Here is a 6,051-nt window from a genome sequence, read left to right on the forward strand (position 1 = left end):
TGTAACTTGTACATTATATTTATTCATTGCACACAGACTGATGCATTCAAATGTTTATTTCATTTAATTTTGATGATTTGAAGTGGCAACAAATGAAAATCCAAAATTCCGTGTGTCACAAAATTAGAATATTACTTAAGGCTAATACAAAAAAGGGATTTTTAGAAATGTTGGCCAACTGAAAAGTATGAAAATGAAAAATATGAGCATGTACAATACTCAATACTTGGTTGGAGCTCCTTTTGCCTCAATTACTGCGTTAATGCGGCGTGGCATGGAGTCGATGAGTTTCTGGCACTGCTCAGGTGTTATGAGAGCCCAGGTTGCTCTGATAGTGGCCTTCAACTCTTCTGCGTTTTTGGGTCTGGCATTCTGCATCTTCCTTTTCACAATACCCCACAGATTTTCTATGGGGCTAAGGTCAGGGGAGTTGGCGGGCCAATTTACAACAGAAATACCATGGTCCGTAAACCAGGCACGGGTAGATTTTGCGCTGTGTGCAGGCGCCAAGTCCTGTTGGAACTTGAAATCTCCATCTCCATAGAGCAGGTCAGCAGCAGGAAGCATGAAGTGCTCTAAAACTTGCTGGTAGACGGCTGCGTTGACCCTGGATCTCAGGAAACAGAGTGGACCAAACCATCACTGATGGTGGAAACTTTACACTAGACTTCAGGCAACGTGGATCCTGTGCCTCTACTGTCTTCCTCCAGACTCTGGGACCTCGATTTCCAAAGGAAATGCAAAATTTGCGTGGTTGGGTGATGGTTTGGGGTGCCATGCCTGCTGGTGTCGGTCCACTCTGTTTCCTGAGATCCAGGGTCAACGCAGCCGTCTACCAGCAAGTTTTAGAGCACTTCATGCTTCCTGCTGCTGACCTGCTCTATGGAGATGGAGATTTCAAGTTCCAACAGGACTTGGCGCCTGCACACAGCGCAAAATCTACCCGTGCCTGGTTTACGGACCATGGTATTTCTGTTCTAAATTGGCCCGCCAACTCCCCTGACCTTAGCCCCATAGAAAATCTGTGGGGTATTGTGAAAAGGAAGATGCAGAATGCCAGACCCAAAAACGCAGAAGAGTTGAAGGCCACTATCAGAGCAACCTGGGCTCTCATAACACCTGAGCAGTGCCAGAAACTCATCGACTCCATGCCACGCCGCATTAACGCAGTAATTGAGGCAAAAGGAGCTCCAACCAAGTATTGAGTATTGTACATGCTCATATTTTTCATTTTCATACTTTTCAGTTGGCCAACATTTCTAAAAATCCCTTTTTTGTATTAGCCTTAAGTAATATTCTAATTTTGTGACACACGGAATTTTGGATTTTCATTTGTTGCCACTTCAAATCATCAAAATGAAATGAAATAAACATTTGAATGCATCAGTCTGTGTGCAATGAATAAATATAATGTACAAGTTACACCTTTTGAATGCAATTACTGAAATAAATCAAGTTTTTCAAAATATTTTAATTTACTGGCTTTTACCTGTATATATATATATATATATATATATATATATATATATATATATATATAAAATAAATACTTGAATTTCAGTGTTCATTTATTTACACATATACACACACACATAACACTCATCTACTCATTTTTGAGTTAAGGGTTGAATTGTCCATCCTTGTTCTATTCTCTGTCACTATTTTTCGAACCATGCTGAACACCCTCTCTGAGCATTGATGTGCGGCACGCACAAAAGTGCTTTCATCAAATGCACTAGATGGCAGTATTGTCCTGTTTAAAAGTGTCACAACATTGCTGTTTACTGCAGACAAACTGCTTTACGGTATACAAAAAAGTGACTGCTGTCGTTGTGTGTTGTTGCCGCGCTGGGAGGACGTTAATGAAACTGCCTAACAACAAACCCACATAAGAAACCAAGAACTCGCCCTCCATCATTCTATAGTTATAACGTGATTGGGCAGGTACGCTTTTTTATGTTGTGGAGGACCTGAGTCCGCCTGAATTTCGGGAGAAAATTTGTCCCGGGAGGTTTTCGGGAGAGGCGCTGAATTTCGGGAGTCTCCCGGAAAATCCGGGGGGTTGGCAAGTATGAGTCATTGGTGTTCATTTTCAATCTATCAAGATAAAAAATAATAATATCAAAATCAAATTACAGGATGTTATTGATGTAGTTTGCTCATTTTCCTCGACTGGTGCACTAACATCATGTGGCTTAATTTGTTACATATGTAGCATCATCTACAAAGATGCAAAGAATTGCTATTGCGACATCTGGTGGACACATTTAGAACAGCAGCTTCTTTCGTTCCAAAATTTCGGCTAATTTTTATTCTTAGAAAATTCATCCCGCGTTTGACACCACTGTACTAAAGGTTTTAAGTGTTGCACATGCGTACAAATGTTTTAAGTGAGATTTTTCCTCTAAGGTTATATTAGACCTCTTGTTGAGAAGAATCGTAGCATCATCTACAAAGATAAAAAAAAAAAAATTGCCACACTTAGAACAGCAGTTTCTTTCATTCAAAAATGTTGGCTCATTTTTATACTTAGCAAACTCTTCCCGCAGGCCAGATAAAACCTGTTCGCACGTTTGACACCCCTGGTCTAAGCGCAATAATATAGTTTTAAACATTTTTTGATTTTGATTGCCCAAAACCCTTGATTTGAACACCGATGCCCCAGCAGTTGAAGCACGTGTGACGGATTGCGTTCGCATTAGACAACGTCATTTTTTTGTAATGTGACCGACAAATAGAAAAGATGGGATCTTTGGACAGTTTACGCTGCAGTGTGAAGGTGGCCTATATGTTTCCAAAATGTTGATGCATACCTGCCAACTTTTGAAATCAGAAAAACCTAGTAGCCAGGATCCAGGGGCCGCAGGCCCCGTTAGGTCCAGGACAAAGTCCTGGTGGGGGGTTCAGGCTTCGCCCCCCGACGCAAAATGATTATTAGCATTCAGACAGGTTAAAATGTTGCTAAAACCATCACTTTTCTATCAGTCACAGTGACTTTTCAAAACAAAAATATTACAGCAAAAATCATATGGGTTGATTGGCATGTTTATTCTGTAAGCTAACTTCAATAGTTTGAAATTATTTTGACAGTTAATGCCAGTTATCCTGTCAACCTTTCACAAGACTTCAATTTGTTCATTGAAAGTATAAACAGTATAAACACTTTTTACAATAAACAAATGGTAAAACAGTACTAAACAATTCCATAAAAAAAAAAAAATGGTGTCATTATTAACTTTCTGTCCAAGCTTATATAATCTACTGCCTTGTTCAATTGTAAAAAATATTCTGTGCCTAAAATTCACATTTCTATCACAATTATCATACTGTAAACATGGTAAGCTAACTTCATTAAAATTAATAGTCCTGTCAATAGCATGGAATTACAATTCAAATGTCGTTTTTTTTGTAAGCCTTTCAAAAGAATTCAAAATATGAAAAATGAATGAAAATTAATTGAAGCCATCAGACACTTGAAAAGTGGCACATCACATCTCTAATGTAATCATTTGAACTTTTCAACAGAAATAGCACTGCAAAAATATTAAGGACATACTTCTGTATTTTGGTAGTTATGCTGTCAACATTTAACAAGATTTCTTCAACTTGGACTTGAAAGCATAAATAGTATAAACACTTTTAACAGTATAACAGTACTAAACAATTCCAATAGATAACATTGGTGTCATTACCTTTTTGTGGCTAAAATCCGAAAAACGTTGAAAGTTTTCCACTTGTATCGCTAGCAACGGCATTAGACTTGTGTTTTTTTGTCCCAACGTGGTCTTTTACATCTCTAATTCCTCCGTGTCCGATCGAAAAATCTTGTCTGCACAAGGTGCAATTCGCCTAGTTTTCACCCTTTTTGGAACGGATAATTATTCCCGGATAGGCTTTTGAATATTCTTCACGGAATGACTGCAGTTTTCTTTTCGGTTTATGACTCGTTTGCGATTTTTCTCCGGCTGATTCCATGATCGTTCACTCGTTTGGAAACAATGGCAACTGGTGCCTCGTGCTTGGCAGCGGTGCTATAAATAGCCTCGCGCATGGCATTCGGAATGGCTCGATAGGAAGTTACGGGAAGCAGTGTCGAATGTCATTGTTGTTACGTGATTTCGTGAATAAAACTTAAAAAAATTTTTTTTTTTTTAATTAATGAAAAACCGTATTTTTTATCACTGCAACCGTAACCCGGAATAGGTTGATGAAAACCGTACTAATTACGAGAAAACCGGAGTAGTTGGCAGGTATGTAGTCCTCTTGTTGAGAAGACTCGTAGCATCATCTACAAAGATAAAAAAAATAATTGCCACACTTAGAACAGCAGTTTCTTTCATTCAAAAATGTTGGCTCATTTTTATACTTAGCAAACTCTTCCCGCAGGCCGCATAAAACCTGTTCGCACGTTTGACACCCCTGGTCTAAGCGCAATAATATAGTTTTAAACATTTTTTGATTTTGATTGCCCAAAACCCTTGATTTGACCACAGATGCCCAAGCAGTTGAAGCACGTGTGACAGATTGCGTTCGCATTAGACGACGTCATTTTTTTGTAATGTGACCGACAAATAGAAAAGATCGGATCTGACAAAAAAAAAAAAAATTGGACAGTTTACCCTGCAATGTGTCATGTCTGTGTAATCATGTTTTGTTTTAGTCATGTTTTTAGTTATTGGACTCTTTAGTTTCTGGCTTTTTACTCCCTTGTCTTGTTTCCATGATTACCCATTAGTTTCACCTGTTCCACGTTTGGACTCATTGTGCACTCTTGTTTGTCACCATAGCAACCCATTAGTTTTCACCTGTCATGTCACGCACCTGTTTGACGTTTAGAGTCACGCACCTGTTTTCGTTAATCATGTCTGTAGTTTCCAGTGAGGGTTGGACTCCGTCAAGGCTGCCCTTTGTCACCGATTCTGTTCATAACCTTTATGGACAGAATTTCTAGGCGCAGTCTCAGGGCGTTGAGGGGATCTGGTTTGGTGGCTGCAGGATTAGGTCACTGCTATTTGCAGATGATGTGGTCCTGATGGCTTCATCCGGCCAGGATCTTCAGCTCTCACTGGATCGGTTCGCAGCCGAGTGTGAAGCGACTGGGATGAGAATCAGCACCTCCAAGTCCGAGTCCATGGTTCTCTCCCGGAAAAGGGTGGAGTGCCATCTCCGGGTTGGGGAGGAGACCCTGCCCCAAGTGGAGGAGTTCAAGTACCTCGGAGTCTTGTTCACGAGTGAGGGAAGAGTGGATGGTGAGATCGACAGGCGGATCGGTGCGGCGTCTTCAGTAATGCGGACGCTGTATTGATCCGTTGTGGTGAAGAAGGAGCTGAGCCGGAAGGCAAAGCTCTCGATTTACCGGTCGATCTACGTTCCCATCCTCACCTATGGTCATGAGCTTTGGGTCATGACCGAAAGGACAAGATCACGGGTACAAGCGGCCGAAATGAGTTTCCTCCGCCGGGTGGCGGGGCTCTCCCTTAGAGATAGGGTGAGAATCTCTGCCATCCGGGGGGAGCTCAAAGTAAAGCCGCTGCTCCTCCACATCGAGAGGAGCCAGATGAGGTGGTTCGGGCATCTGGTCAGGATGCCACCCGAACGCCTCCCTAGGAAGGTGTTTCGGGCACTTCCGACCGGTAGGAGGCCACGGGGAAGACCCAGGACACGCTGGGAAGACTATGTCTCCCGGCTGGCCTGGGAACGCCTCGGGATCCCCCGGGAGGAGCTGGACGAAGTGGCTGGGGAGAGGGAAGTCTGGGCTTCCCTGCTTAAGCTGCTTCCCCCGCGACCCGACCTCGGATAAGCGGAAGAAGATGGATGGATGGATGGATGTCTGTAGTATTTAAGTTCATTGTTTTCAGTTTGTCTTTCGGACGACATCCTCACATTTATGCTCTGTACATTCCTGACACTTGTTTTCATGTTCATCATTCATGCTGCTACTTTTGTCCAAGCCAAGTAAATTTTTGTTTATTAATGCTATAGTCTTTTGGTTTCATAGTTTGTTCTCCGCCACTGTGCGCGCCTTTTGTTTACTTCTAACACCCAAGACCA

Source organism: Nerophis lumbriciformis, linkage group LG20 (assembly GCF_033978685.3).
Source record: "Nerophis lumbriciformis linkage group LG20, RoL_Nlum_v2.1, whole genome shotgun sequence".
Lineage (NCBI taxonomy): Eukaryota > Metazoa > Chordata > Actinopteri > Syngnathiformes > Syngnathidae > Nerophis > Nerophis lumbriciformis.